The sequence below is a fragment of the Elaeis guineensis genome, chromosome 2, assembly GCF_000442705.2.
Source record: "Elaeis guineensis isolate ETL-2024a chromosome 2, EG11, whole genome shotgun sequence".
Taxonomy (NCBI): domain Eukaryota; kingdom Viridiplantae; phylum Streptophyta; class Magnoliopsida; order Arecales; family Arecaceae; genus Elaeis; species Elaeis guineensis.
In genome coordinates, this window is record NC_025994.2 from 70526758 (window position 1) to 70548276 (window position 21519).

A 21519-nucleotide genomic window follows, 5' to 3' on the forward strand; every position below is an offset into this window, starting at 1 on the left:
TCATTTTGTTGGGGTGTCCTAGGAGCAGAGAAGTTATGGCCAATTTCCTTTTCATCACAAAAGTTTTCAAAGTCTTGATTTTTAAATTCAGTTCCATGATCGCTTCGAATATTTTGAATTGAAAATCCTTTCTCATTAGTGACTTTTCGATAAAATTTAGTGAAAACATGAAAAGTTTCATCTTTGTGTGCTAAAAAAAAAATTCAAGTAAAACGAGAGTAATCATCTATAATTACAAAACCATATCGTTTTCCTCCTAGACTAGTGGTTCTAGTAGGTCCAAATAAGTCCATATGCAAAAGCTCTAAAGGTCTAGAGGTTGAAACAATATTTTTGGATTTAAATGAAACTCTTGTTTGTTTACCTAGTTGACATGCATCACAAATTCTATCCTTTTCAAAATTCAGTTTTAGCAAACCAAGAACTAATTCTTTCTTAATTAATTTTGAAAGAGAATGCATGCTAATGTGAGCAAGTCTGCGATGCCAAAGCCAACTAGTCTCATTAACTTTAGCATTCAAGGATACTAGGCATTGCATGTTTATTTTGGCTAAATCATTTAAATCTACCATATAAACATTACCATGTCTATGTCTAATAAATTTAATACCATCATTAATAGGACTAGTTACAATGCAAACAGACGATTCAAAAATAATTTTATATCCTTTATCACAAAATTGACAAATGCTTAGTAAGTTATGCTTTAAACCATCAACTAACAAAATATTTTCAATATATTTGGAGGGAGTGATACCAATGTTACCTATATCGATGATCTTTCCTTTGCCATTGTCTCCAAAGGTGACCATCCCTCCATCCTTAGCATCAAGAGTGATGAATTGGGATTCATCACCAGTCATGTGTCTCGAGCATCCACTGTCAAGATACCATTTCCTGTTTCCTTCTTGGGATGCTAGACACACCTGCAAGCAAAAGTCAAGTTTTTGTTTTAGGTACCCAAGCTTTCTTGGATCCTTTTTAGTTAGTCATAATGGTTCTTTTTGGAACCCATATTTTCTTTATAGTTGAGTTTGCAAACTTGTTAGAGAAGCAAGTGTATGACTTATCACCTACTCTACCATATTTGAAGCAAGTAATGTTAGAAGACTTGTTACTTAAAGAGTTTACATAAATATTTTTCAGATATTTTTGTTTCTTCAAGGGGTTATAGCCAAGTCCGGCCTTATCATACATGGCCTTTTGATTATCAAGAATCATATTGAGTTTATTTGAACTCAAGGTGAATTTTCTACTATTGATTTTAGCTTGGCAACTTCATCCTTTAAGCTTTGATTTTCTTGAAGCAGGGTGGATTTCTCAATTAAAATATTTTTAGTTTGTTTCAATAAAGATTGATTTTTTAATTTTAGCTCTTTATTTTCATTCCTAGTTTCTTTAATTCATCAACTAAATCATAGAAGGCTTCATGTAATTCTTCAAATGTAAAGTCACTAGGAGTTTCAGAAATTATCTCATTTTCGTGTGCCATAAGGCACAGGTTGGCTTGTTCGGTTGAGTTTTTCTCATCGGAGCTTGAGTCATCACTCACACTCCAAGTGGCCATCATGGCCTTCTTCTTGTACTTCTTGGGATCTTTCTTCAATTGTGGGCATTCGGATTTGAAGTGTCCCGGCTTCTTGCATTCGTAGCAGATAAGGGGTTGGTATTTCTCTTTTTCTTTACTCTGTTCTCCTTTTGTGAATGGCCTCTTCCTCATCTCCTATTTCTTTTTTCTCAAAAATTTCTTGAATCTTCGGGTAATGAGTGCCATCTCTTCATCCTGTTCTTCGTCTTTAGTGTCATCAGTTTCTTCTTCTGGTGGAGCTGTAGATTTGAGGGTAATGGTTCTTTTCTTTTTAACTTCTTCCTCTTGATGCTGCTTCATGCTCAGCTCATGAGTCATCAATGATCCTAGAAGCTCTTCCAAGGGTAGAATGTTTAAGTCCTTAGCTTCTTGAATGGCAGTCACTTTGGCTTCCCAAGTTCTTGGTAAGGATCTGAGAATCTTTCTTACAAGCTCACTATTAGTATAGGACTTGCCAAGACTCTTTAAACTATTAATAATATCAGTAAAGTGAGTAAACATTCCAGTTATGGACTCATCATGCTCCATTTTAAACAATTCATATTTATGCACAAGCATGTTGATTTTAGACTCCTTTACTTGATTGATTCCCTCATGGGTTACTTCTAATCTATCCCATATTTTTTAGCAGATGAGCAAGTAGAAATACGATTAAATTCGTTTGCATCAAGAGCACAATAAAGAACATTCATTGCTTTAGCATTTAATTGGGCCATCTTCTTATCAACCTCATCCCATTCTTTCTCAGGTTTGGTTGATTCCTCACCATCTATAATTTTAGTGGGTGTGTGAGGACCGTTCACTATGATACTCCACATATCATAGTCGAGTGCTTGAATAAATATTTTCATCCAAGCCTTCCAATAGGTGTAATTAGACCCATTGAAAAGTGGAGGTCGGTTGGTGGATTGCCCCTCGGCTAGAGAAGTGCCGACATGAGTTGCCATAGATCTTTTGCTCTTTGATTGTTTAGATCAAAGAAGGGCTAGAGCACCGGGCTCTGATACCACTTGTTGCCCAGCTATGCAACCCAAGAGGGGGGATGAATTGGATTTTTAAAAAATTTTAGGCTTAACTAATGACTTATGAGAAATGTTTGACAAAGCTGAATAGATAGAGTGAGTAGAATTAATTCAAGGCTAATAGCAAGAGCAAGAATGCAAGAAAATAATGAAGAGATAAAGAAGAGCAATTAGACACACACCAAACAAAAGGATTTATAGTGGTTCGGTGCCAACCTTGCACCTACATCCACTCCCCAAGCTCCTACTTGAGAATTTCAATCCACTAATCTTGTATTCAACCCGAATACAAACGTCGAAAACTTCGACTCTAGCTATTCCAAGCTAGACCACTTATTTTTCGGGTACAAGCCAACCCAATACACTCCGATTCTAAGTTCGGATCAACCTTTCTTTGTTTTGGAACCCCTCCAAAATAAAACCAATCACTCAAACTGAGTATAACAATTTACAGCACAATTAAGCACAAAGAAAGCTCCTTCAATGAGCAAATATAACTTTAAATACATTTTACTTAAGAGAAGAAGACCCTTTTTGGATTTTTTCAAGGTGGATGGAGACTTGAATGTGCACTTGAGGAGTTGGTGAGCTTGGATTGAAGGCTTCTTGAAAGCTTTGAATGAGCTCTTGCTTAGGGCTGAAAAGTTGGCTTGAAATCTCTTTTTCAAAATCTCTCTACTTGGATGCTCTCTTGATTCCCAACTTTTTATTCCTTTTTATAGCTTTAAGAGATAGAAGAAATCATTCTAGACTGAAAAAGAGCCGTTAGACTGCATTAAATGAGCATTAAAAGTATTTAAAATGGGTTAAAAACTAGCCGTTGCGGAAGAATCCCGTCACAGGGGTCGACTCATGAGTCGACTCATGCCTGGGGGTCGACTCATGGGTCGACCTCTGTGAAAAATCGTCACAGAAGTGAACGGGATCCATGGTTCTGTAAAACTGGCAAAAAGACCCGTAGAGATCGACTCATGAGTCGACTCATGCCTGGGGGTCGACTCATGGGTCGACTCACAGGTTTTACCAAGTCTGTATCGGCCAGAAAAATCAGCGTGCCAGTCACCTCATGTGCTATGAGTCGACTCATTGGTCGACTCATGATTTTCAATCATGCAAATCTTTCAAAATACAAGTCCAAAATCAATAACATTTTCACCATTGGATCACAAATCTTTTGTTCTATCATTTGATACTGTCAAATCAGGATTTTGATAAAATTATAATTTTGCCCCTGACGAGCAATAAGTATTTTTCAAGTGAAAAATATTGGTACCCCTTCAACTGCTTTGTAATCATCAAAATCAATCTAAGAAGCAACACCACATGACTTAGAGATAAATTCGCTGCAACATGCTTAGAAAAGTATCTAGGCAAAGAATTGCCTACGCATCAATGTACATGTTACCAATAACTGTTAGGTGAGGTGCATGACATCGGTAGGACTACAGCACCCATTAGAATTCTTTATCGCATTAGGATTTTCGTTTCCTTCTCGGAGAGTGGAGGGATCCAAAAAATTAGAGGAGTCATTATTTGCATTTAAAAGTCCCTAGAAGCAAATATAACATTATAGTACAAAAGTTTAACTTGAATCTCTACTCTCACAGTTAAAATATGTCAGCCTTAAATCCTCTAGCCCGCATCCTTAAAATCAATTATTTGACTGGTACCAATTACAAAGACTGGCTCAGAAACCTCAGGATTGTCCGAACTTCAAAAAAGTTAAATCATGTACTTGATCAGGAACCCATAGTGTTACCAAACATCCTATTATCGAGCAAACGATTGCTTTTGAGAAGTAGACGGATGAAGACAGTCAGGTTAAGTGTTATATGCTGGCGTCTATGTCAAACGAGTTACAAAGCCAACATGAGCATATGCCTACTACCAGGGTTATGATCACTCACCTGCAAGAGTTGTATGGTGAGCAGAGTCGCACAACGTGCTTCGAGGTGTCCAAAAGACTCTTCAATCTGAAGATGCACGAAGGACAATCAGTCCATGAGCACTGTATAACAGTGATCAAGGATATTGAGGAGCTTGAGAAGCTAAACTTGAAATATAAAAAAAATTGTAGATGGATCTGATCCTTCAATCCCTTACAAGTTCATATAGTCAATTTATTATAAATTTTTATATGAACAAAATCAATTGCACTATACTCGAACTGATCAACATGTTGGTTACTACAGAGAAAATCTTGAAGAGTTCAAAGGGCACTGTTCTCACTGTGGAGCAGACTTCTTTCAATAGAAAGTCTATTGGAAAGAAGAAGGCAAAATCCACTAAGAAGCAGAAAAGGGGAACAAGCCAAAGAAGGAAGTTCCTAATAAGGCCGAAGTAAAGAAAAAATATTTCCACTGTCATGTGAAGGCCACTGGAGGAGGAACTGTCTAAAATATCTAGAGAGCCTAAAGATCAAAAGGGATGATAAATCTTTCGAAAGTATGCTCGTAATTGAATCTAACCTTCGGTTTCTTCTATTTCTAGTAGGATATTAGACTCTGGCTCGAGTGCTCATATATGTACCTTAATATAGGGTCTGATAAAAAGTAGGAGGTTGAGAGAAGGTGACATGATCCTTCAGGTCAGCAATAGAGCAAAAGTTACTGCAGAGGCCATTGACACTTATCCTCTTTGATTACCATCTGATGTTAGATTAGATTTAAAGGACTGTTATTATGCTCTTATAGCTAGTCTGAATTTAATTTTCATGTCTGTCCTAGTACAGAAAGATTTTAAAATTAGTTTCAATAAAAATTTTATTCTATTTATTTATGAAATAAATTGATTGCATGAGGTCTTTTAATTGACAGTCTTTATCACTTGTATGTTGATGCAAATATGAACCTAAATGAGCAAATAGTGAGTGCCGTAGGTCAAAAGAGATCTAGAGATGATATTAACTAGAAGTACTTTTGGCACCATAGACTAGACCATATTGGAGAGGATGGGATAAACAAACTGGAAAGGGATGAGATCCTTGACTCTCTTAACCCAGAGTCGTATCCAGCTTGCGAATCTTGCCTTTGAAGAAAGATAGTCAAGTTATCCTTTGTAGGACATGGGGAGAGGGCCACTGAGTTACTTGCTCTGGTACACATCGATGTGTATGGGCCATTTGATGTGCAGACCAGGGATGGTTATACCTAATTCATTACCTTTATCAATAATCTATCTAGATATGGATATGTGTATCTGATGAAACACAAGTCTGAGGCCTTCGAAAGGTTCAAAGAATTCAGACATGAGGTACAAAAATAAACTGGTAAACCCATTAAGATTCTTCAATCTAATCGAGGAGGTAAATACCTTAGTCGAAAATTTCTGAGATATCTTAAGTACAACGACATAGTCTCTCAATAGATGCCTTCGGAAACACCTCAACTCAGCGGGATATCCGAAAGGAGGAACAAAATCCTATTGGATATGGTCAGGTCCATGATGAGCTTGACTGATCTACCCTTATATCTTTGGAGACATGTCTTGTTAACCGTAATTCACTTGTTGAATAGGTTCCATCAAAGTTCGATCCTACCACACCGTATGAGATATGGTTCGGTAAGAAGCTGAATCTAGGTTATCTCAAACTTGGAGAAGTCCGACCTATATCAAGAGATAGATGGCTGATAAACTAGAGGATAGATCTATAATAGCTCATTTTATTGGGTATCCAAAAGAATCCATCGGATGCTACTTTACTTTCCATAAGACCACAATGTGATTGTGAGTCGAAACATCATATTTCTAAAAAAATAGTTTATACAGGATGGTGGCAGTAAGAGGTTAGTTGAGCTTGAAGAGAAAGTCTCTAAAGAGCCAAAGCTATAGATCCTCAAAAACCCGTTATCCATGAGCCAGTAGTAGATATTCCTCAATCACCTCATAGATCTAGCAGGATCTCTCGACCTCCTGAAAGGTACATAGGTATGCTCACGGAGAAGTAAAGAAAATGTTCCTTATGGAAGATAGGGGTCATGGTGATAATCCTAATACCTTTGATGAGACGATGTTTGACATCGATTTTGAGAAATAGTTAGATGCTAGAAAGTCAGAAATTGACTCAATATACTCGAACCAAGTCTGAATCTTAGTAGATCCACCTGAGGGTATCGTATTCATTAGGTGTAAATGGATCTACAAAAGGAAGATAGATGCGATGGTAAGATAGAGATCTATAAAGTTAGACTTGTGGCTAAAGATTATAGTCAGTGCGAGGGCATTGACTATCAAAAAATTTTTCGTCTGTAGCCATGATGAAATTCATCCGCACTCTACTTGCTGTTGCAGCTTACTATGATTATGAAATCTAGCAGATGGATGTGAAAACTGCTTTTCTGAATGGATATCTTGAGGAAGATATCTATATGGAGCAGCTTATAGGTTTCACATCTGGTGATGGTGATCATAGAGTCTACAAGCTGTAAAGGTCTATATACGGATTAAAGCAAGCTGCTCAAAGTTGGAACCATCATTTTGATGAGACAATCAAATCATTTAATTTCATCAAAAATAAAGAGAAACTATGTGTATACAAAAGGATCAGTGGGAGTGAGATAACAATCCTCGTATTGTACGTGGATGATATTTTCTTATTGAAAATGATATTTTCATACTGACCACGGTCAAAAGATGGTTGTCCAAAGAATTTTTCATGAAAGACCTAAGAAAAACATCATATATTCTCAGAACAAAGGTCTATAGGGATGACCTAAACTGATGCTAGGTCTGTCACAAAAGTTGTACATAGAGAAAATATTGAAAAGGTTCAACATGAAAAATTTCAAAAGAGGACTTTTACCTCTTAGGCATGGTATTAATCTCTCCAAGATGATGTGTCTGACCACATCAGAGGAGATGCAGTGCATGAGTAGGATTCTTTATGCCTCGATCAAAGGAAGCCTCATGTATGCCATGCTATATACTCAACCTGATATTGCCTTTGCTGTGAGTGTCACGAGCAGGTATCAGTCGAATCCAAGCGAAAAGCACTGGATAGTTGTGAAGAACATCCTTAAGTACTTAAAAAGGACTAAAGATTTGTTCTTGATCTTTGGAGGAGATTCTGAGTTGTGAGTCGAGGGCTATACTGACTCAGACTTCATGTCTGATCCTGATGATAAAAATCTATGTCAGGATATGTGTTCGTTTGCAATGGTGGCACAGTTAGTTGGAAGAGTTTCAAGCAACCCATCATAGCGAACTCGACCACGGAGGCTGAGTATGTCACTGCTTCGGATGCTGCAAAGGAAGGCTTCTGGTTCTAAAGTTTGTCGCGAAACTTGGGGTTATGACATTGAATGTCATACCACTTTACCGCGATAACAATGAGCTATAGCACTTGCTAAGGAGCCGAGCTCATCAAAAATCAAAATACATCAAGCGGCGGTTTCATATCATATGCGACTATCTCGAAAAAAAATATGTCGAGGTGCGAAGAGTAGACTCCGCGAATAATATAGCAAACCCACTGACTAAGCAGTTGAGCCAACCAAAAATGAAAGTCTACCTTTTCAAGATGGAACTTAGATTTATGGCCAATTGACTTTAGTCCAAGTGGAAGATTGTTAGATGTATGTCCTAGAAGCCAATATGACTGACACATTGTAATAAATCTAGGATATAATTTTACACTTAATACATCGATTGATCAATAAAAAGATAAATTTATTCTTCATTTAAGTATGATGTATCTTTGAATCATCCATGAATTATTTTGATACAAATTCTTAAGTATTGAGAATTAAAGATATATATTTAATTCTAAATACTTTCGATTATAGGATTATCATGAGGATGGTGATCGATCTAGATAACTGATACACAGATTACTTCTTTCAGAATAGATGAGTCTCTGATTTATAGTGTAGAGACATTGGACGATGAGTGTGGGTAGTTATTAGAGAACAACTAGTACTGAGCGTGACCATAGAGAGATCACTTGAAATTTTACTCGATCGTCAGTGACTATCTCGAAGCTGTAGTTGTGTGACTGATCTTTGACCTGAGATGGTACTGCTGCTCCAGTGAGATCGTTGAAATTTGATTGACATATAAACATGGGTCTCAATAGCTTTTAATGGATATTGATGACAGTTGGTCTACTGTAGGAGTAAATGTGCATCAAGATGGGATCTATCAATCTTGGTAGAAAGAGTAGCCTTATAGGATTTGAGAAGCTAAGTCTGAGAATCTGTGCCATAGTAGTGTGATTGATAGAAAAGAATTTTCATAGAAGTCATAACTGAAATGAGCTAATTGAATCTATCATATGACTGATGTTGAGGTTTGATGATTTATCCATGACCTGCTATCAAGTCGGACTCACGATAGATGGACTGAATCACACGTTAACTACACCTAGAGGTTCATTTCAGTTTTACTGGATTGTCACTATATATTGTTAGTATCACTGATGGATTGTGAGAGCTCACTAGGGTTGTTTGGATCGACAACCTTGATGAGTTAGAGTGAAATTATTCGATCCATTGAAAAGAGTTTCAATGATACTTTGATAGAGATCATTGTATATCTCACTATCAATAGAATTGAATATATGGGGTCACATAATAAAGAAATTAGGTTGGAATTAGCAATTGAGCTTATAAGTGACAATTAGGTTTAGAGAAACCTGATTGAGTTCAAGGTAACCTTGCTAGCATATGGTTGGACCAATTTTCTTTTCATTTGAATTTTTTATTTGATAATATAATTTAAACTTAATTATCTGCTAATAACCACATGAATAAGATTTATGAGACTCCAATGTTAAGTGTCTAAGTTTTGATCAATTGAATTTAGATGCAAGTCCCTAATTAATTTTTTTCATAGTTTATCTTGGACGCCACCTTGATTTGATCAAATTGGGCATGTCCTTTTAATCTGGTATGGGATATATTTGAGTGCAAAAGAGGGTGTGAAATAATAGGTGAAGGGCTCCAAGAGTTGGCACCTAATAGGATTCCTAATATAAGTTAAATAACTTAAGTTATTAGGAAACCTAATGTAAGTTGGACTTGTATTATGAGATTGAATAGGATTCAATCCTCATACTATTTAAAGGGACCTCCCCTAACATCCCTATAGCATCCAAACAGCAGCCCACGCTTCCATAGGATCCCCCCACATCCTCTCTTCCTCTCCCTTCTCTTCTCCCTTGGGCGTCCCACATGCCCAATCTTTGGGCATCCTCCCTTCTCCTCCATGCCAAGGGTGTTGGATCCCCAATTGGTGTATTCCTAGTGTCTAGCAGTAGCACAAAGTAAAAAAAAAGTTAAAGAAGAGGAAAGAAGAAGATCAAGGAAAGAGATCAAGCATTGATCGCGATCCAGGCTTCATTAGATTCAGCAGACTGAATTTTTTAGAAAAAAAATTTAATTTGAAGAGGCTGTTCAGACTGATCTCAAGTGATACTCATAGAGACCGGATACTTTGTGGCTAGAAAAAATTCTTCTCTTTAGATCCAGATTTGAAGAAAAGATTGTAAAATAGGTATGTGAATTGATCACAATCTGAATTTCAGCATATATCAATTTCACACATGAACTAGATCTTGTGGTTTTATATTTTTATGCATGCATGATTCAGATTAAAATATTTTAATCTTGTATTCCCTGTGATGTTTAAAAATAAAGTTTTGAAACACACATGCATGTCCCAAACTCAAATTCCAACACAGTATACATTATATATACTAAAAAATTATAAAAAATAAATATATTAGTGTAATATGTATATAAATATATATATATATATAATTTATTTATTTATTTTATCGAGCTTTTATCGATCCGAACATGATCAAACAAAGGCTTATTCTAGTTTAGATCATTAAAGTATCGATTTTAAAAATCCTATTTGTGTTTGATTCTACAGTTTAACGAGCGAGTCGAACATGACTCAAAAATGATTTGAATATTTCGATCGAATTGAACAACGAGCTAGACTGACAATCTTAATGGAAGGTATTGAAAATGGCCATCCTACTTGGCCGAAGTGTGGATCTGCAGCCTTTAGAGATTACCTTGGTGCCATGCTCAGAGTGGGCCTAGCTTCAGTGATAGTCTCTAGTGGAATTTTCACAGAGGACGTGCTTTCAAGAAAGATGGCCATCGAACCATGCAGTTGCTCCTAATAGGGCCCACAATCCTCACTGTTGAGGTTCTCTTTCATGGGGCCCATAATGGCCTACTGAAGCGGTTCGAATGCGGCCTTCACTTGTTGCCGCCAGCACTTTGTCCATTCCTCGATCAGATCAGGCTCCTATCTTGGGGGCAGAATAAGGGCAGCATTGCCGCCGGCGCTAGGCATGAGAGTGCCTCTTTCTCCGTCTCCTCCTCCAGTTAGATGATCGCCCGCCTCTTGCACTCCTCCCACATGGAGGCGGCGGATAGTCAGCATCATCCGATGGAAGAGCATGGGGATCTCGCTGGGAGGCGCAAAGGGTTCCCTTTGAGATTCAGGGGTGTGGTTTTTCCAAGACCAAAGCTCAAGATGCTGATGTCAAGGCAGAGAAAGAGCCTTTTGATCCTAGCCTGACAATCGGTGAGTCGCAACGGACAGGACTTCGAGTCGAACTCCTAAACGTTCCTGCCGCTTTAGGAACTGCAACGTCCGCATAGTGAGGCGATAGCGAACCTAAATTTTGTTTTTTTGTGGGAGCTTTTCTTCGGACAAGGTATAGAGTTGGCTGACTTTTGTCATGTATTTTTATTTATTATTTTTTGTGTAATGCTTGGTATGTCATCTTTGAAAAATTTTCCATCAATTGAAAAGCGAGTTTAAATTCTACCATCGCATGTCTTCATATGTATGCATGGAATTAGCATTTCCGACCAATTAGGAGTCGTCGACTCATGCAAGGCTGATAGAAAGCTCCTTTGGTTAAGCTGAGCATAGACCACTCAACTTGAAGCCTATTACAGCTACGCCGATCAAAGGCGGGTTGATCAAAGACTGTGTTGTTAAAAGCCGATCAAAGGCCCTACTATGTTGGACTGATCAAAGGCCGACCAATCAAAGCCTTATTGTCTAGAAGCCGATCAAAAGCTCCTTCTACATTGGACGGATCAAAGGTCATGTTGTCTAAAAGTTGATCAAAGGCTCATTCTGCATTGGGCTGATCAAAGATCAGGCTAATCAAAGTCGTATTATCTAAAAATCGATCAAAGACTCCGTCTATGTTGGGCCGATCAAAGGTCAGGCCAATCAAAGATCATATTATCCAAAAATCGATCAAAATTTTTTTACATTGGATCGATCAAAGATCATTTGTCTAAAAGTCGATCAAAGGCTCCTTCTGCATTAACTGATCAAAAACTAGGCCGATCCAAGATGTGTTATCTAAAAGCATCAAAGACTCCTTCTATGTTCGATCGATCAAAGATCATGTTGTCTAAAAGTCATCAAAGTTTCTTCTACATTGGACCACCAAAGATTAGGCTGACAAAGGTCGTGTTATCTAAAAGTCGATTAAAAGCTCTTCTGCATTGGGCCGATCAAAAGGCCGATCAAAGGTCCTTCTGCACTGGGCCGATCAAAGTCGTGTTGTCTAAAACTCGATCAAAAGCTCCTTCTATGTTGGGTCGATCAAAGATCATATTGTCAAAAGTCGATCAAAGGCTTCTTCTGTATTGGGCCGATCAAAAGCCAAGCCGATAAAAGGCTATATTGTCTAAAAGTCGATCAAAGATTCTTTCTACGTTAGGCCGATCAAAAAATATATTATCTAAAAATCGATCAAAGACTTCTTCTACATTGGGCCGATCAAAGTCGTGTTGTCCAAAAGTGATCAAAGACTCCTTCTACATTGGGCCGATCAGAGGCATGTTGTCTAAAAGCTGATCAAAGGCACCTTCTATGTTGGGCCAATCAAAGATCATGTTATCTAAAAATCGATCAAAGGCTCCTTCTGTATCGGACCGATCAAAGGCCAAGCGATCAAAGCATATTGTCAAGGTTGTGAGTCGACAAGCAGGCAAAAAATAACTTGAGTAAAAATTCTTTATTGAGAGAGATGGCATGGCATATTACTGATAATACATTCAAAGGTTCTCCAGTTTCATGGTTGGAGAAGTAGGCTCCATCTAGTTGCTTCAGGCATAAGTTCCTGGCTTGACAATTTCATCCATCTGGTAGAGACTTTTCAATTTGGTGCTAACTTGCCTCACTTGTTCGGTTGGAAAACTTTTGCTCTATGTAGGACCAGATCACCAACCCTAAAGTACTTATCCCTGACTTTGGAGTTATAATATCGGGTCACCCAGTGCTGATAAGCAGCCATTCTGATGTGAGCTCTTTCTCGAGCTTCCTCTAACAAATTCAGATCCGTATATAGCTTTTATGCATTAGTCTGCTCGTCATAATTCTCACTCATGCTGATGGGATTTCGATTTCAATAGGAACTACTGCTTTGACTCTGAAGGTGAGGCTGAAGGGGATTTCCCTATTCGAAACCCTCAGTGTCATCCCATATGCCTACAATACATGGTAAAGTTCATCGCCCATGCCCTTTGACTCTGCCCCATCTTCGCTTCAAATGTAGGATAGATTAGTTTGTCACCTCCGCTTCTCCGTCACTTGAGGATGAGTTACGGAGGTAAGATGAAGTGAAATTTCATGCTCCTCACAAAGCCATTCTAGGATGGTCCCGATGAATTGATGCCCATTGTCAGTTATTAATATCCGAGGAAGTCCAAACGGGATATTATACACTTCCAGATAAAGTCCACCACTTTTGCTTCAGTGAAACGGCCAACGATTCTACTTCTATCCTTTTGGTGAAGTAGTCTACGGCAACAAGCAAAAACTTTCACTGACTGATGTCAAAGGAAAAAGGTCGAGTATGTCCATCCCCCACTGTGTGAACGGCCAGGGCACACATATGGGAGTGATCGGCATAGCTAGCAGGTGCTGTATATTTGAATACTGTTGATATCGATCACACCATGCGTCTAAGTTCTGGGCATCTTGCTGCATAGTCGGCCAGTAATAGCTTGTCGAGGAGTTTGTAGGCTGACATCCTCTTTCCGATATGGCTTTGGCAGTGCCTTCATGTACCTCCCTTAAGGCATACTCGCTTCTGTTGGTCGCGGGCATTTAAGGAGCGCAGAGAGAATGATCTTTTGTATAGTTTTTCTTCGTGAAGAAGATATCGGGACGACTGGTATCTTATTTTTCAAGCTTCCTTTCGATCTACTGGCAAAGTTTCATCTTTGAGATAATTGATCAATGGGTCATCCAAAGGGTTCTTCATCCACTTGCATTACCGTTGCTGGTTCCTCGTGCATGGTTTGCTCAGTGTCTCGAACAAGGCTCTTCACGGCAACTCAGATGGTGCCGACTAGCCAACTTGGACAACATGTTAGCATGAGAGTTCTCTGATCTGAGTATTTGTTGAATTTCAAAGCTTCCAAACATGGACGTCAGATCATTGATCTTTTGGAGGTACTTCATCATATCTCCCCATGGGCATCATAATGGCCTTGGATGTGTCCGACGACCAACTAGGAGTCGCTGTGGGCCTTCAGCTCTTGAATCTCTAATTCTCTAACAATTCTGAGGCCACTACTAAAGCTTCATATTCGCCTCATTATTCATTGCTGGGAACTCAAAATGAAGGTATACTCGACGACCATCCCATCCAGGACTGAAAGGATCAATCCTGCCCTCGATCCCATAGAGTTAGATGATCATCCACATGCAGCTCCCAAGCATCCAAACTAGCTCCGGGTGGATCTTCATGGGCCTGTTCCTGGGATTCGACCTCCTTGGGTTCCTTGGCTCATCCGAAATGATACATTCTGCCACAAAGTTGGCCAAAATCTAAGTCTTGATTGATAACTGTGATCGATACTGGATATCAAATTCGGAGAGCTCTATCTCCCACTTTGCAATTCGTCTTGTTGTATCTGCTAATGAAGGATGCTTTTTATTGGTTGGTCTGTCAGGAGAATAATGAGTGAGCTTGAAAGTATGGGCGGAGCTTTCAAGCGGCAATAAGAAGGACGTAGGCCAAGTTTTCGAGCTTCAATATCGGGTCTCTGCATCTCTTAAGGTCTGGCTAATATAATAAATTAGCTTTTGGATCTTATCCCACTCTTGGACCAGTACTGCACCCATCACGGTAGGAGAGATGGCTAAGTACAAGAACAGCTCTTCATTGGGATCGGGTTTGCCAAGTAGTGGGGTGGAACTGAGGCAGCTCTTCAAATCAATGAAGGCTTTCTGGCATTCATCAGTCTATTGAAAGTTCTTCGGCCGCCTTAGAGTTTGAAAAAAGGGCAAGCATCGCTCGACCGACCTCAAAACAAATCGGTTCAGGATGGTAATCCTTCTTGTGAGATGCTGCACCTCTTTGATCATCCTTAGAGGGGCCATCTCTTGGACGGCCCTAATTTTCTTTAGATTGGCTTCGATTTCTTAGTCGGAGACTATGAAATCAAGAAACTTGTTAGAAGTTACTCCGAAGGTGCACTTTGTCAGATTCAGCTTCATCTGATACCTTCGAAGGGTGGCGAAGATTTCTTTAAGATCTTCTATGTGGACCCTTGTAGAGTTACTTTTGACAAGCATATCATTTACATACACCTCTATGTTTCATTCGATTTGATCTTTGAAGACTGTTCACAAGGTGCTAGACCAAAAGGCATAACCCTGTAACAAAAAAATCCTTCGTTAGTAATAAAAGCTATTTTCTCTTTCTTTAGGTGCCATCCGGATTTGATTGTAACCAAAAAGGCATCCATGAATGTAAGGAGTTCATGATCCAATGTGACGTTAACTAGATGATCAATCCTTGATAGTGGATAGCTGTCCTTTGGGCAGACCTTATTTAGATTGGTGAAGTCGATGCAGATATGCCATTTTTCATTCGTCTTCTTTACCATGACCACGTTGCAATCCACTTGGGATAAGTTGTCTTCTTGATAAAGTCCACTGGAGTAGCTTGCTCCCCTCCTCAGCTATCGCCCTCTGCCACTCAGGTGCAAAACTCCACTTTTTCTGCTTAATCAGGTGATGCGTGGCTTCACATTTAGTCGGTGCACCATCAACGAGGGATCAATGCCTGGCATGTCAACTGGCATCCAGACGAAGACATCCATATTCTCCTGCAAAAAGAAGGTTAGCTGATCTCTCATTATCTGATCTAGACTCGATCCGATCTGGATGATGTGCTCTGGATTCCATTTGCTAAGGGATGGATATGAGCTCTTCGATCGGTGTCTCATGCTCTTCAGCTAACTCATCATGGGTTTCCAGTCCTTCTATGGGGTAGAATTCGATTGGTTTGCCTCCTCAAAGGGTGATGTTGTAGCAATAGTGCCCAAGTCTTGATCTCCACGAACTTCTTCGATGCCCTTCATCATTGGGAACTTCATTTTCAAGTGATAGGTAGACACTACAGCTTGAAGTGCATTAACACCTAGTCATCCGAGGATCGCATTATATGCGAAGGTGCTCGGACAACCAAGAAGTCGACCTAAGCAACAAATTGAAGAGAGAAATGACCAGCTTCTACTGACAAGGTGATGACTCCTTCTATCGGGATGGCATCTCTGTAAATTCGACAAGTGGGGAGTCTATTCTTCCCACTCAATCAACGACAATCCATTTTTACAAAAGTATCATAAAATAAAATATCAGTCGAACTTTCATTATCTATCAAGATGCGGCATGTATCATAGTTTTCAATTTTAAGGGTTACAACCACCACATCATTGTACGAAAATGAACTCCTTGGGCGTCATCCTTGGTGAAGGTTATGAGTTCTTCAGTCTATTACTCTTCACTGCTTCCCCTTCTCCATCGACTCTACTGCTGCTCTATCCCCAGTGATGGTGTTGATGATGCCGACAGGGGTCATCCTCCTGCTGCTCAGCCCATGGTGGTTGCCCCGCTGGCTGGGGGGACCACTCTAACCCCTAGCGATGGTGTTAATGATGCCAACTAGGGGTCGGTCCTCCTGTTGCTCACCCACGTGGTGGTTGCCCGCTGGCTAGGGAGACCTCCGTTGGTCCCCCCCTACTCCCTTCGATGTCAGATAAATCGATCGAGGCGACCACACTGATAAGATCATCGATTTCATTTCAAAGCTAAATACAATCCTCCGTATTGTGGCGTGATCCCAATGATACAGACAGTACTTGTTTGGGTCCCTGCGAGCCGAATGTTCGCAGCCTCTTTGCCTCTGAGAGCTGCCTTTCGATCTCCATAAGCACCTAAGTCCTTGGTGCGTTCAGCGGGATGTAATTGTTGTACTTCCTAGATAGTGATGGGGTGCGCCTATTCCTCCTCTTAGGGCTTCCAGGCCGATGGTTACATAGGGCCCCATTCTTCTGGTGGGAGGGGGCAACCATGAACACTAGCACATCTTCTCCTCCTTCGTAGGAAGCACTCCTTATTCAACATCTTTTTTCCTCTCCCCACAAGGGAACTAGTGGGGGCCTCATCCTCTGTGAAGGCTTTTTCATGTGAGATACTTCTCCATCCTAGCCAGCATGTTGGAAAAGTCTCGAGGATAAGTTTTCACTAATGATTCTTTAAGCCATTCTTCTACAGTCCGCTCATCATCATGGACATTGCGACCGACTGGTTCAGATCACGAACCTCAAGTGTAGCTGCATTAAAGCAGTTGACAAATGACCAGATGGTCCCTCCTCCCTTTGCTTGATGGTGTGGAGGTAGTCTGACCGCTTCTGTTGCCGTCGGCTGCTGACAAAATGGTCAATGAAAAATCAGTTCAGTTGTTGAAGGAGTGGATCGAGACCAGCTTCAAACCAGAATATCAGTGCCTAGCCACCCCCTTTAGGATGGAGGGAATGCTGACACAAGATTGCATCAGTTGCTCCTTGAAGGAGCATCACTACCTTGAAGCTTTCCAAATGATCGATGGGATCCACTGTCCCATTATAGCTCTCTAGTTAAGGAACCTTGAAATGATAAGGTAGGGGCTCCTCCATGATTCGAGAGTCGAAAGGTAGGTCATTGTTGAACCCATCATACAGTGCTGGTTTTTGATAGTAATTGCATCGATCCATTCCAAGTCTCGAAGAATCGCTCGATGTCGGTGTCTTGAGCCGTATAGGCTCCTAACTACTGGGGGAACCACTGACTAGGGGTTGAGTCATGTCCTGATCGAAGACTTAGAGATGTCGTCACTCGAGTTCTGGGCTCCTGGGGTAGCTTTGGTGGGTTGGCCTCCTCCCAAAACTTTAAGGAGCAACCTGTGGCTGATCAAGTAATGGTGCCACCGCCTGCAATGCCAGGTTTGGTTGTGGAGCTATAGATGGTGGAATTGGAGCGACCTGATGGGATGATGGTGTTATAAGTGGGGGTGCCGGGGTGGCCTTGATCGACTGGATGGTGGCCATTAGGGTTTGAACCTACTAAAAAAGTAGGTTGAACTGCTTCACCGTTACCACCGTCGGCTGTGGAGGTGGAGGATTTTCCACAGCCACCGACGAAGCCGTATGGTTAACTTGACTCTCCTCTGGCTGTATGGTGGTGTTGGTGCAGCAGGATGATGTTCTTCTATGTGCCATGGGTGCTTTGCTTCGATCTATGTTCCATCAAGTAGGAATGTCCTCTTCCTCTAGCATCAATCTGTTGGTGCGAGATATCGACCGATGCTGGAGGAGCTGGAGCAGACGGTTGAGATCACTCTTCCAAGGGTGAGATCTATAAGAAAAGTTCCAACTGGAGGTGGCTCTGGTGGGGATCCTCTGATGCTCAAGTCAGTATCTCATTCAATAGAAGGAGGGCGTGAGAGGCAGAGTGATGGCTTATCTTAGGGCCCTCTTTTTCATATCTTCTTATAGACGAAGTCCGGAGGGTGTTAGGCCTGAGCCTGTAGGCGGTCAAGGTAGGCCGCTTGCTATCTGTCCACTAATCAGGTTGTTAGTCGTAGGTGTCTGTATCGCTACGTGGCACGTTTCGAAAGTTTGTCAGGATATTCTGTCCAACATGTTCTGAAAGTTTGTTAGGATATTTTATCCGATTGCTCAGACGATCCGATTGGTCAGTGGAGGGACGTTGGTAGTCATTGAGAGGGCCATCAAGCAAGTCGTTGGTAGGGAATAAGGCGGAAGAAGGGTCGGATGTTATGACTATTCTCTTGAAAAGGGGCTGATCGCTAAGTATGAGGTTCATTCACCATTGATGCTTGTTCAGTTAGAAATCGCTGGCTATGAACAGATGTCCAATTGATCCACATCGTTCGCAGATAGCCTTGGAAGCTAGTACTAGCGGATAGGCCACTAGGGGGCCACCGACGATTTCAAATAAGATTCATCAAGTTATACCGATGAATTCTCGATATCAATTTTCGCTTAGCTGATGTGAGCTGAAGGTTAGCTGTGGCTTAACTTGAGTAGAGGTGGATCATGAGTCATCCATGTCTTCGCACTACCAGGAATTGGGCTGGTCTATTTTGGACCTTAGGCTTCTTCATATTTTCGACCTATACGAATTTTTCTCCAACAGAAAGTAAAGATAATTTTAATGAAGCTGATGACCATCATTTTGTGGAAAGTAGAGAAGAAATTTCCTTTACATTCTCTTTTCCATTTAATGGAAAAAGAATAACCATGCCTACATGATATCTCAACTCTATGGAGAATCAATATCATCATCAAACTACACCACATCTTCTTTTATTATCATAATTTCTCACCAAGATAAAGATCCATCCTTGCTATGCATCAGGTGATAGAGAAGGTCCAAATGGTGTCATCATAGGACATGCAAAGGAGCAGATCAACTCAACCGAAGGCAAAGGAGAGAATGGTGTAGATGATAAGGAGATCAAATGGCTGTCAATAGACTAGAGAGCAATGTAGGTAGAGAAGAGATCAGAGCATCATTGATAGAGAAGATGGCATAGGCATCAAACATGAAAGTATAAATGATGGGGAACCACTAGAGTACTAGAGATGAGAGGGTGTTTCGTTGCAAAACAAGTAGACAATATCTCTCAAATGAGAGGATAACTTTACTAAATGTCAAAAAGAAAAATAGAATAGGGGCTTAAACCATATAAGGTATAGGTCGGCCCATAGATATAAGTCAATTCTAGCAAAATAGTGGAATTGTCTTATACCATGAAATAGACTTGCCCCTCAATTACTATTTTACCTTATCTACTCTATAAATACTTGCAAAAGTGATAGGTAGTCTGATCTTTATGATAAAATCTAAACTATGATGAAGTTTAATGCATATTAAATAGAAAAATTATATTGCCACCCTCTCAACTTAGACCCAATTTCATTTTATGATAGCGCCTTAATGGTGATGGATGTTGGATAGGGTTGGGGACCATATTAAACAACTTAACTAACTTTAGGGACCACTATAGGACTTTTTAAAATAGGTGGTTACTAAGTAAAATTGGTCATAAGTTGAGAGAGTGATTGAGTATTTTTTTTTTATTAAATATATCTTATTCCCTCAATTTATTTCCTGCACCTATTCCTGCAACTAAAGATCAAAATATGTCTATTACACGGAATAAGCCTATTCCTTTAACAGTACAAGATATACCCATTCTAAAATCTATTCCACAATCAAAATTCCCTGGAGCCTAAAGGAGAGGAAGAACTAAAGAAGAAAAATGAGCAAATGGCTATAGCTGGTTTCTTGTTGATTTTGCATATTTCCTCCTACAATGGATGAATAACATTTATTCACCTTACCAATAAATATGAAAAGGTACAGTACTAAAACCAAATATTATACGTAGCAAAAATAGAGATTGTTGGCCTTTAAACCCAATCTTGGTTCTACACTAGACTTTACAGGCTTTTGTATGACATTAAACATTGTTTGAAGATTTTAATTTCCTTGCAAGCTAGATGGATGCGGTTATTACATTGTAATCCAACAACTCTCATGACCTGCATCTATCTTCAGTTGCATAAAATTTACATGATGCCATAAAATCTAACAAATAACCCTTCAATACAATTATCCGTTTATCGGAATTTTTTCTCAATAAAATTGTAGGACCTTGCTGGGAGAGTCTATTCTATGTCGTTATTCTTGATCAAGACGTTTGATTGGATTTGAAAATCCCAAGTACTGTATACAAAAAAAAATGAAAATTATCAGCATGCTTAACACAAAGCTTGTCCATATGCATTGTTCCCGCAACGCTAGATCCTCTAATTCCAAGTACATAATAAAATATTAGGCATGTCCCCTGAAGTAAGTTATGGCCTTAATTCAATGTATTATATTAATTTACTATCACAGTGGAAACTTTTAAGATGTGCCACCGTCCCCAAAGTTCCACTCCGACATGGGTCCCTTCGGACTCCTCCAGCCTTTTTCTTAACCACTCTCCCCGCTATTTTCTATTATAGCAAACACATCGCACCTTTTAGACGGTATGCGAAATAAGCTCGGATTAGAGCATATTACTACATTCTAGTTGCAATATAGTGGATTTTTTTCCGTAATCTTTTCTCTTTCTACACACGCAAAAGAAGGAGAGAGAGAGAGAGAGATTGAGGCTAACATGAACCTAGAGAAAGCGCCGCAAAGGCCATGACGTAAAAAAAAAATAAACACGGGAGGCATATCTTTTTGCTGAATTGTTATTCCCTTGTAGTCCCTCCTTTTTTTTTTTATTAGATATTGCCTCCTCTTGGTCATATTAGGTATAGGGTTGAATGGCTCATAGACCCAAGCCACTTCACAAGCAGGGCTCTTCCATTGCATGTGAGCAAGGGCAAAGCATACTTGTATCTTGGTACTTTCAACTCATATTTAAGATTCACTGTCACAAAAGTGAAGAAATAATCAAAGGGAAAAAGACTACTGTTCCTATTTTATATGAGATTATAAATAATTGAATCTAAGTAGCATTTTCATATGTGGTTTTAATGTGCAATGCTAGTAATCAATTGT